At 37.7% G+C, this 12093-nt stretch overlaps 1 protein-coding gene across 23 annotated transcripts in view; it reads right to left on the bottom strand.

The window, feature by feature from the left end:
• The window catches only part of LOC308190633 (uncharacterized protein), a 288343-nt gene that overhangs the window by 33150 nt on the left and 243100 nt on the right, over nucleotides 1-12093 (bottom strand). For 2 of the 23 annotated variants that reach the window (XR_013947398.1, XR_013947399.1), the window contains exon 2: nucleotides 295-378. The exons of 20 other annotated variants lie outside the window; for them this stretch is intronic. The gene's annotated coding sequence lies outside the window, so the exon portion shown is untranslated. Of the gene's footprint in view, nucleotides 1-294; nucleotides 379-7370; nucleotides 7434-12093 lie in introns of those variants that run through there. One more of the 23 variants, XR_013947408.1, reaches the window with a different exon arrangement.

Here is a 12093-nt window from a genome sequence, read left to right as displayed (position 1 = left end):
GCACCTATCTAGTACCTTCATTGGTACCACAGCCTGTACTAAACCACTAATGATTACATTTTGTATGACAGATTTTTGAGTATCCATCAAACTTTGGGAACGGTGGTGTTTCTTGCATCACTTCTTCTCTCAAACAGGACAGGCATTTTCAGAGTTCCTCCATAAAATTTTTTACAAAGAATAAAGATTGCAAGTTACAGGTAGGGCATACAACATCTCTTCCCCCCCCCCCTCCCCCCGCCTTTTAAAAAATATCCGAGTGTTCAACAATGAAAATTAGACATTTTCACTTACTTCAGTTTTCACCTTTTACAATCAGCAAAATAATCAGTCTTCCTCATTTTTTTTTCCTCAAGGCGTATTCCAGTAGACTAACACCTGCAGATCCACATGCTGTCATTTAAACTCAAAGGACAATACTACATTTTGCATTGACTAATAAAGTTGTCTTGGACTGCAATTTACACTGATCCCTGAATTAGTTTTAGAATCTCCCCTTCATAATATGTTACTGTTTTATCAACACATGGTGCCTTGTCTGCAGTGCTTTAGTCAATTTTCAGCCCAACCAGTCTAAATGGAAAGTACCACTGACAAATATTTGTATAGAATTTTAACAAAAAATCTGTTCTCTTAATCCCTTGTTAATATGGAATCAGATATATAATAAGCTTCCTTGCATTACAGTTCTACAAATCTTCATACCAACATGAAACCACAAGTTTTGAGTTTTGAATTAAGTTCACAGGGTTAAATCAATATTTACCTCAAGAAATGTTTAAGCCTATAATAATGGACAACAAGAGACCTCAATCATGCAAGACTAAGTTGAATCCTGTAGCGGTCCAATATTTCACTCAATTTCACTTAATCATTGCAAATGTCCAGTGAAAACTGGAAGTAAAGGTAGAGGGCAAAAAGGACAGTCACTTAATTACACCCATTCCTGCTTTGACATTAGTTTAAATGAAGCAATGCAGCAGTAGTGATAGAGCCTCCTGAGTCCTTACTAACATCAGCTAACTTAAGTCAAACACTCCATTTTTCCCCACCAACACTGGGAATGCCATTTGCATTTCCCATATTTTCCCAGCTCTTAGTACTCTAAGTTTCTAAACTGAAAACAGATTGCAGCTCTATGAAGATTTACAGTTTAATGGTTTAACGCTATTCTTAAGTGGCATAAGTAACAGAAGGAACCCTGAAAACAGTGGAAATTCTTTGCAATGTGTTGGTGTTAACATAAGCAGCCAAGCAAATATTTGGGTGTTCTAGCAGCATGTTACTTCATTCTGATGCTACATGCTTTCAAGCAGTTAAATAAGCTAATTTATCTTTGAAGCCTGCCTCTGGTTTCTTTTACTGAGGGGAAGAAAAGTGTTAGATCAACATAACCATGGACTCAGTTACATAGCAGGTTACAAGGTTTCTCTAGCCTCCTTTTTCTCCATGTCAGTAACCTTTTGGAGAGCATTCCCTATTGCAGTCCAGGCATATCTTTTTCTCACTTCTGTTTCAAGAGATCAATTTGGTAAACATCCTGTGGCATTGGTAGCATGAACAAAAGCCATAAAAGTTGCTGGAAAACAGAGGAAATCTTAATTGAGACTATTAAGACAATGCCCCTTGTTGTCTAAAGCTTTACACAACACAAGCCAAGGACTGTTTTACTCCAGGATTGCTATCTTTGCTTACAGAACTCATTTTCATTTTTGCAAGAAGCCTTAGCTAAGTCTTAAGATTTACCAGCTAGCCACAAGACAAGGCTCTAGGACAACTGACATTATGCAACTCCACTAAAATTTCCCACAGAAGCTTAAATGCTATTCTAAGGAGTTCTGATTTTTATTTATTTATTTATGTACTCTTTCAACAGAATAGCAATTAATATAAAAAGTTCTTACTGAAGAACACAGACCCAGGAAACATCAAATGAAATATGGCCACCCACACTTCAAAGAAAAGAAGATTTGAAGCTCCTGGTGCTGTCAGGAAGTTTCAGGGGCACTAACCTTAACTCCTTGTGTCCAGTAAAGCTAGTGAAGAGATTTCAGAAACTATTTACTGACAACATATCAGGTACAATCCCAGCTAGTATTTTTTTTTTTTCCCATAAGAATTTAAGTCCTTTTCACTTTGATGGCTGCTTTTTTTCCCCTCACTGTTCAAGTCTATATCAGCTGGGAAAAGCATTTTCTTACAAGTCATGCGGTATTAAGACAGTTTGATAAAAGGTTACTGCTTCATTATTCTAAAAATAACATTTAGTTTAAATCAAGCTTCATTTTTCTGTAGGCAAGGAAAAGTATTAAACCAGACTCAGCCTTGGTCACAGATTCTAACATCCACATCTACTTGTAAATGAAGCTGTATATAATAGGAACTGCAGTTTACATTGTAATGCCTATATACATGTTGTATTAAGTCATTCATTTCTTTCCTTTCTGTTCAAGACTAGCTCAGTTGCTAAGGTGAATTGTAAGTACTTGACATTAAAAAACAGCCATGTTTTGTAAAACATTCAGTAAACATGTAGCATACTAAAAGTAACTGAGGACAACAGGACCTGGTGTATGTTATCTGATGGTGTAAATTGATTCCTTTAGCACAGTAATTCTACTGACCAGGAATATTCAGGTTGGTGCAAAGGGTATTGTTCATTTTATTTTACTTCAATTTCTATTTCACTCCTTTAAGAAGGGAGATGAGTAGCAGTGTGGCCCTTGGAAAAAGGAGAGGGCACTCTCTGTTGAGTACAAGAACATACACTCTAAGATATTTGGATGGCAGTGTCTATTACCTACAAGGACCTAGAGAGAGAGATCCACAGTCAGGTCTCAGAGGCAACTGACAACTCTCTAGGGACTAAAAGGAATCACTGCAGATCAAGAAATTAATTCATAGCCTGCAACCAAGCCTGAAAATAGTGGCTCACCTGTAGAGGCACAGTGGGCAGATAAAAATGTTTATTAGACTGAGACTGTTTTACCTGACCCAATCACTAAGTTGTCTACATTTTAAAAAATGTATAATTCTTTTAAGCCTAATTATATTAATTAGGAAAGCCCTTCAGTTTCCTTTGGAGTGTTGATCATAAAAGTGTATTCTAGAGTTCTGACCAAGCTATGACCCCACACTACTTTGTTAGCATCTGACAACAGAAAAGACAAGACTCGTTTAGACCTTCTGAACTGAATTATATGTTGTCATAAAACTGGTAGTAAAGACTTTGTTCAGAAATAGAGCAGAACTGGTAGAGAAGTTGATGGAGAATGAGGTACAGAGAACTGTTAGTGTTCAAAAAATCCAATTTTGCAATTATGCCACAGAGTATGATTTTTCACTTTAATAAACCTCAGTCCATAACCTATATAGTAACTAAACATTTGCTAGAGCAATGCCTTAGTAGAGGCCATTAGGAAGGTGGTGGGAATCCTGACAGTTTCAAATTCCCCAAATGTTAGGTAATAGAAATATGAATAATGATAACGAAAATACAAGCCACTCAGAACTGCAGTTCTATCCCCCTCACCTAGGTAGCCTTGTGCTTAGGGTCCCAGGAAGGCAGTAGCACCTTGGTAATTTCTGTAATATCCTCATGCCTGCTTAGTGGGAACAACAACTGTAAACTTGCTCAGCTAGGACTTGGAACTTCAAAAGGACTTCTCCATTCAGTCGTTACCCCGATTTACAGAGCTCACACCCTCTGAAGTGATGAGCCAGCACAGTGTCTGTGCCCATCACTGCCTCGAGGCCACAGAACCTCGTGGTGAAGCCCAAAGCCAGGAAAGGAAAAAAGGCAATTGCAACACTTTCACCACAGAGTCACGGCTCCGAAGTGACAAGACATTTAGATATATGGGCTACTGTCTCTTTATCTGATGGATCACCGCCAGCCCAGATTTTTACATGGTTTACCATAATTGATTATCATGTGCTGGTATCCTGAATACAAAGCTCTCTCCACTTTTAATGAAATGAGAATCCTGTAAAGCACAAGGATGACACTGACTTTTAGAGAAGTGTTTCAAGATGTTGTATTGGCTACCCAAACAGGAAAACATCTGCACTCAGTGTTAGCGTGAAGTAGTTTTAACAGGTGTCACCCAAGACAATGGGAGAAGTCTGAAGAGATAGATCATGTTTTCAGCAAGGCAATTTATTAATTTAATAAATGAAATTAGGCTTTTCCAATGGATGTTTGTATGGGACATATAATCACTTGTGCAAGAGAATCTTACTTCACATTTCAACAGCTCACTTCAATGTTTCTTACAGCAGCTACACAACATGACAGAACTTTAGGAAATTCAGATTGACTGAGGGATGGGGTAGACAGATCCAGGACAAAGTTTAAGTTCAGTAACAACTGAAAGAAGAAACATGGTCTAACTCTTGTATATGTATCCTCACGAAGTATTTTTATTTACTCAGCTGGCATTAAGGAGCATTTTCTATTGAACTTGTATGAAACAATGATAACTGAGTGAATGATCACAGTAATCATACATCAGTATTTCCAAAAGATATTACAAGGATTAAATCCCAGGCTCCTTCCTGATGTAAAAGCACTATTGTGAACGTGAATCAGAGTCCGCTACCAACCATTTCAAACATAAAGTCTATATCTGAACTCTAATTACACTGTCTTGAACTTGCTTTAAAAGTACTTTCAATACACTATTTACAACACTGATGTTTCTTTACTTTGCATATACTCTGCTTGTAAATTAAACCTTGTTTTTAACAGAGCTATACAAATTATGACAATGACAGCGCACTGCTGGACTATAAGCAGTTATAATACTTTAATCATTCAGCGTGATGCCACAGGAGTGAAAAAAATTGTTTTTGTTTTAGTGACTGCTTGACTGTTGTACAGAGTAAGACTTTTTCCTCCAGACCGTTTGAAATTCAGGAAACAGAATGTAAGGTCAGAATATGAATGATGTAGAAGATGTTAACAGATTTTTGATCCCTTGGGGACAGGATTGAATGAGCAAGGTAGACAGGTTAACAGAATAAAGACTGCAAATGTTTAGGGTTCCAGCACAGAGACTGTGCCCATACTGCAGAATTCAAGAGACTCATGCTAGATAAACTCCAATAAGCAACACTGGATATCATAGCGAACAACCACCAAAACCTGCTCCTGCTATCTAATAAGAACCATAACATGCCATAATAGTCTGTTAAGTAACTGTCTTGCCCTTCTGTAAGTTACCTTAAGCCCTCAGTGTTTAAGTGTGGTTTTGTTTGTTTGTACAACTAGGGTTAAAGCTGTCTTTAGCCAATTCTGATCTAAGATTATGGGTAGCAGTAAATCTCTAGAGTGCTCTCTGAACACATTAGCCTCTGATCACTTATTTAGATTAACAAGCAATTGCAAGAGATTATTTTCTGGCAATCTTAACAAGGAGATAAAATTTGGTCATGGTACAGACAATAGCCAGCTAAAATAATGCAATAAGTCTTCATATTATTGCTTTTCATAACACAGCACCTTCTGAATTCCCCCATGCTGTACCATTTCTGGGATCTGTACCAATAACTGTAGTGCAAGTATCCCAGAGCAAAAGAAGAAAGTTTACCTTAGATCAGGCTACTGTGCAAGTAGGAAAAAAGCATGTGTGAAGATGAAAGGGTCTACTCAAAAACCAAATTCAGCACAAAGGAGGAGAGAAAAGTAGAAACTTCCACATAGAGCTCTAGCTATATTAAATATTGTAGTATTAGATATTGTAGTATTTAGATATGTTCATCCAGGCAGCTCTTAACACATGTTTTTGCATCGAAGTGAAATTTCATCTTAAGGGACTGTCTGTGCTTGCACTGCAGGCAATAGCACAATTCCTGTTACTAGAAACATTCCTAAATAAGGATAAACAACAGAAGAAACACACCTAGAAAGTTTCAAACCAAGTTACTGGGCTAATGAATGATGCAATGCAGGTATAGACAGTTTTGTCCACCTCTTCTAGGAAGGAAATATTGACTACTTAAGTCATTTGCTCAAGAAATGGCTTATAAACTCAAAGATAGTGTCTCTACATGAGCACTGTTTTCACCAGTGGAGGCTGTTTGCTAAGAGTCATCTTAAAAAAAAAGGTGCCTACAACTAGTTTTTAGCTAAGTGCTTACATGCACAATGTTTGAGTGAAATGATTTACTAGCTATTAAATCCCTAATATGCTTTAAGAATATTTACAGGAAGTTTTACATTTCAATATGAATAACCTTTAGAAGAGTTGTGTAGGTTTACTAATAAACCCTGTAAAATACAACTACAACTTCAAGTAATCCAAGAGTCTTACAGCTATCTAATCAAAGTTGAAATGAAGCTGTCTGGCTTGCTAACTCATTTTGCAGCAAGAAACATATTATTCCTTGGTTTTATCCCCACCCCCCCATCCCCCTTTTTTTGAATGTCAACCTGATTTGAATAGATTTCCTAGATTAGCTAGGATATTACTATACGAGTATTCACTAATCTCTAATTAGCATTTTAAATCCTTACATTTTGAATTAAACATGCATGAAGTCTAATCTCTGTAACTGCAATTAGAATCACTTATTTAATTAAATACACTTTGTGCTAATGAATGCATTGTTCTAAAATTGTTTATCACCAGATATTTCACAGAACAATAATGAAGACTATAGAAGTGTCCATAGCAATATATACTTGGAAGACTTCCTTAGTGACAATGGGTGTTTTGGTTTCCTGGCTTGTTTATTATTATTATTATTGAGGTTGTTTTTGAATTTCCTCTGATTTGATTTAAAACCAACATTAGCCCCAGACAGTTATAATGGCAACCTACCAGCTTATCCAAAATAGTTCAGTATGATTGAGATTGATAGATCTTTATCTGCAATAGAGGGCTTTCTGCCATGAAGTTATGGCTGTGACATTTCTATTTTTTAATAAAGATCTGAAGATTCTTATTTTCATTTCTCAACTAATATAAACTTTAAAAAACCAATGATGAGTTAACATAGATGTAAGCCTCACTGTGCTGACTGGTAGAGCTCTGTTCACTTTCTGCTTTCAAAAATAATTGAAAATTCAATTGAAGAGCAAGTTTCTCTGTAAAGGTCCTTTTACATAAAGCAAACCACCAAAGCCAAAAAAACACGGATCCATATTTAACAGCTAAGATAGCTCTTTACCTGGATTCAGTGCATCTGCACTAAGAACCACATGCAGTCCATCTGTCCTGAAGACAGATCTGATCAGTCTGTGATGCCTAGCCCTAGACTTAAGCCAAGGACTGAGACAAATTTAAGTAGCAATTGTTGCCCTTCTATTTGACAGGAAAGCTTGAGAAAAGCTTAAGATGCCTAGATGCTCTTGTAGGTGCCCTTACCTTTTGAACAGCACAGGAGGCCACATCTGCAGCTTGAACAACCATGACAGCCTCTACCATTTAGCCTATTTCCTTGTCACTGTAAAGAGTCCAACTGCTCAGCTGCACATTTCTAGAGCATAATGAAGGTGATGAGGGCAGGATGCTCAGCCAGCTGCAAGAACTGGCTGCTCTGCAGCCCTGCAGCACACCCTTGCTAGGTCCAAGTTTGCAAGGCATCAGAACTGAGGCTAGGCACAATTGCTGTGCCATACCTTTTCTTGATCTGCCTGCAGCTTTCTTTCACTTGGCTCAGCTGTGACAACAATTGTCTCATTGACCAGGTGTATACTGCTGATTTGTTTCCCTTCTGTTTATATGGTACAGCCACATTCAAGCAGAAACAAAAGTCAGCATTTCTAGATCTACTTGCATTTTCTTCAATTTATACTCTAGAGAAAAAGAATATTCTTATTTTTGATCCAAATAAGGTTTTCCCCACCCCTCATAGAACCTAAGTAAGCGACTGATTATCTAGAATCCACTCTAATAGAGATTCTTGAAAAAAAGCATAATGAAGATAAATATATCATAATATAGTAGCTTCCATCAGCTTTCAAAGGCTGTGTTTTGTTTTTTTTTTTTTTTTGTACATGTAAGAGACTTCACAGTTAGGCTAGTATTAAAACATAATATAGGAAATAAAGTTCTGATAACAAGAAATAGAAGTGTTTTTGCTTTTGTATTAACTAGAATAGAAGACCGTGATGAATATTTTTTTTTTTTTTTCTTTTCCCTTATTTCAAATCTAACCATCAACCTGAAGTGCAAAGCAAGGAGCATTCATAGTTTCTGGCCCTCAAAACAATACTTTGAAGCTTTATGGTAACTGCCCACATCTTCAGGGTGCATAATGTAGACTTCCCCAAAGCAATGCCCTTGACAATCCTAAGCAGTCCCACCTCCACAAATTTGATCTCCAATTCTATATCATCTCATCTTCAAGTCTGTATTACCATCTATGTCCTGCTTCACAATGAACAAGCAAAGCCACTCATATATCCTGGGTTTCCTACATGTCTGTTAACACAAACAAGGCTCGCTATTATTTCTTGCACTGCCTCTCAGACCAAACATCTTGTGGTCTTTATTTCTGCAGCTTCAGGCTCGAGTTGTGATTTCATTCAAAATACCCCATGCACAGCTCGGGAAGTCTGCAGACATACAGATACAGTCCACAACAAGCACATCTTCCTAAAGCTGGATGTCTTCACCCATCTTTGCTGTGGAGCAGCTTAGAGCACTTAAGCTTATATAAAAAGGCCAAAGGCCGTGCTGTTAGCCAACTAGGTTAAACACTGACTTCAATAGAGGGAGGAAGTTGGAATGATTTTTTCCCCATTTTCTGTACAATGTCACAATATTACATAAGGGATTTTTGAAAGTGCTAAGACCAATTCTTGAGAGAACAGTGACTGAAGGAAAGCACTTTTTAAAATTAAGATTTTAGGGTTCAAACTAGTTCTTATTTATACTTATATTGAAAGCAATATTTTTTCTATGTCATTTTTAGGTCTGGGCTCTTCTCCCCTCTGTCCCGTTCCCCAAGGGAAAGTTAGTTTTCAATAGTTCAATGTTTTACACTTCTATTTGTCATTTTTAAATAACTTCAGTGAAAGTGTTTCCATTAATATTTCAGCTAAGCTCCACAGCAAGACATCTCAGGTTTCATCACACTCTTTATAAGTACATGAAGAGGTCATTAAAAATGCTTGGACTGTAATGATTTGCTGATAACAGGTGTGAACATTACCTTGGAATGTAATTTCATGCATTTCTCACAAGCTATATATGGAACAGAGGGAGGACACCTTTCCCCTTCACATCAATCAAAATCAGCCTTTCCACTATATTTTACTTACTCAATTGTCCTTCTAGTTCCATTCTAGTTGTAGATACACTGGTTGACACAGATTTCGTGAACTTAACTTCCATTAAACTCTCAGAAGCACAAGAGATGTTCCTTTTTTCTGCTACTACAGAACAGGGAATGTGGCTACCTTTGAGGCCTTTGACGTTCAAGTGTCAGTACACAAGAAAATATCACCAATCTTTACATTAGGCAACTCAATCCACGAAGATCTTACAAAATTAACATAGACTAAGCAGTTCCAAAGATCAAGGAAAGTGAGGGAAAAAAATAGCCATAGAAAGCATGGAGAACCCTAGAGGCTTGCCACATTTTCTTTGGGGAAGAGGCTTACAAGCGACAAATGGTAATACAAAACACACAGGAATACAATATCTTGTCAGATCTGATTGCACCTGAACTCATCAGAATTGATTCAAGTGTAAGGTATGTAGCAAAAGGAATGTCAAAATCAGACTAGACCAAAACAAGGAAATTAACATTTCAGTGGGCTGACATCAGTTTCCCCAAGGGTTTTCACAAGAAGCCATGAAGTTCATTCAAAGGCTTGTTAGGAATTTATAATCTATCCTCCCATCATCTAGAATGAGCCTCCAGAATTTAACAAAAGCTCCTTTATTCTCTTTGAGGTCTGAATATTTCAGAAGATCTCATGCAACTCCAAAAACTTTCTCTAGTACGTAATCCCATAAACCATCAGACTCTACTGAAATTTTAGCAAAAGAATATTTCTGCAAATAGCTGTCTACACAATAATCTAAGTTGTTTTTGTACAAATACACGGTAATCTTAGGTAGTCTAGAACATCATCTGCTTCAATAGTTAGAGAGACTGCTTCTTTTCCTTAGACAGAAAACAGTGTTTTGAAAGATTTAGTGAAAACAATGCCAAGAAAAAAACTATGCAAACCCAAAGCACATAGCAAAAACATGAATGGACATAAAATGCAGTTATGACAGAGTTAATTTTACTCTAGCTTGCTCTTAGGAATCATATACCTCTTTCAGTTCAGTTAATTGGAATTAAGCATGCTACTATGAAAGCACTTCACTTTGAAGTGGGATTATTTAAATGTCATGGGCCATCAGCATCTATAAAACAGTCTCTGAAGAATAAAATCATGAATCTGTCAGAGACTAGGCTCTAGAATTAGGGTTCCCTATTTCTAAGGCTAAGAAATGGGTGTTTCCATTCTCAAATCGAGACAGACAACACTAAGTTTTATTGTCTTCAGAATGAAGTCATTATTTAAGAAGCAATCAAAAAACTATAAGATAAGACAAGAATTAGAAACAGCTTTCGTTAGATCTATTCACAACTCTGCCTCAAGTCAGATGATTAGATTTCCTCAGGACTTTCCCTTCCTGTTCCACCATATTTTTTCTGTCTGCATCTAAAATGAGTATTGCAGCTATGGGGAAGAACTTATGTTATGACTCAGTATAATAAGTGCCTACATAACTCAATAGTTCAAGAGAAGTTGATTGGAAGAGCTTAATTAGCTTGTAAGCATTCTAAACATGTCAAGTGCAATACCAGTGCTAAACACTAATAACCACTCTGGTCACTCTACTTTGCGAAGATGTAATTTAAATAAAATACCTACACTATCACAGTAATGAAGCTGATATTCAGGAATTGTCATTCTGGAAAACCAGCATTGATCATTGTATTTAAATTCTGATCTTTTAAAAAAGCAAACACCCCATCTCCCCTCTCCAAGTCCCTCCCTACGCCCCAAGGACACAACTCCATTCCACAGCCACTGCACAAAACATGATCATAACTTCAGGATGCTGACTTCTGTTGAAGGCAGCAAATAAGGTGGTTTTAGGCCTTTCATTACACCTAGTTTCAGTCCCATGCTGAAGCAGCATTAAAGCAAGTAAGCCCAGAACTAACCCTTGGCTTTTTAAAAAAATAAAAGAGGCCTCCAAGTGGGGAGCACAAACCTGAACATAAAGCACATCTAAATTTTGGTTATAGAACATGTAGCCCAGAGTTAGACTTGTAGAAGAGATGTCCCTGCATTCAAGGTGACAGATCAAAAGGAAGCATTTCAAATGTTAAAGCACCCCTTGAATCACCAGTCTTTGTACCTGAAGTTTACTTCTGCCTTTCACAGAATGGTTAAGTGGAAAGGGACCTCTGGAGGTTATCTGGTACAAATCCCTTGCTCAAGCAACGACAGAGCAGAGTGGGCAGGACCATGTCCAGACAGCTTCTGAATATCTCCAAGGAGGGAGAGTCTACAACTTCACTGGGCAACATCTGCCACTGGTCAATCACAGTCACAATAAAGAAGTGATTCCTGATGTTCAGACAGCACCTCGTGTATTTTAGTTTGTGCTCATTGCTTCTTGTTCTTTTACAGGGGGCTGCTGAAGAAAGATTTCATGTCTATATACGTTGAAGAAGTTACCCCATGAGCCTTCTGTCCTCCAGGCTGAATAGTCCCAGCTCTCAGCCTTCCCTCCTGTAAGAGACGTTCCAGTCTCTTCAGCATCTCAATGATGTTTTATTGGATTCTCTCCAGTACATCTGTATCTCTTGTACTGGGGAGCCCAGACCTGGACCCAGTACTCCAGGTGTGGCTTCACTAGTGCTCAAGAGAGGGGAAGAATCACCTCCCTTGACCTGCTGGCAGTACTTGCCAAATGAAACAGAGGATACTGTTAAGCTTATTTCCTGCAAAAAGCTGCTTTCCAGCTGGGTAGGCCCCAGAACATATTGGTGCATGGGATTATTCCTCCTCAGGGGCAGGGCTTTGCACTTCTTGTTGAATTTCATGAGGCTCCTGTCAGCCCATTTCTC

Source organism: Anser brachyrhynchus (genome assembly GCF_964034855.1).
Source record: "Anser brachyrhynchus genome assembly, chromosome: 2".
Classification (NCBI taxonomy): domain Eukaryota; kingdom Metazoa; phylum Chordata; class Aves; order Anseriformes; family Anatidae; genus Anser; species Anser brachyrhynchus.
The sequence above is the reverse complement of the archived record's forward strand: the minus strand, read 5'-3'. Positions and strand labels throughout refer to the sequence as shown.